Consider the following 350-nt stretch of genomic DNA (forward strand, 5'->3'; position numbering starts at 1 on the left):
CTGGGAAAATTGGTTAGCCATAAGTAGAAAGCTGAAACTGGATCCTTTCCTTACTCCTTATACGAAAATTAATTCAAGATGAATTAGAGACTTAACTGTTAGACCTAAAACCATAAAAAACCTTGAAGAAAATGTAGGCAACAACATTCAGGACATAGGCATGGGCAAGGACTTCATGTCTAAAACACCAAAAGCAATGACAACAGAAGCCAAAATTGACAAATGGGGTCTAATTAAACTAAAGAGCTTCTGCAAAGCAAAAGAAACTACCATCAGAGTGAACAGGCAACCTACACAATGGGAGAAAATTTTTGCAATCTACTCATCTGACAAAGGGCTAATATCCAGAA

This window comes from Mandrillus leucophaeus, unplaced genomic scaffold (assembly GCF_000951045.1).
Source record: "Mandrillus leucophaeus isolate KB7577 unplaced genomic scaffold, Mleu.le_1.0 Scaffold117, whole genome shotgun sequence".
Lineage (NCBI taxonomy): Eukaryota > Metazoa > Chordata > Mammalia > Primates > Cercopithecidae > Mandrillus > Mandrillus leucophaeus.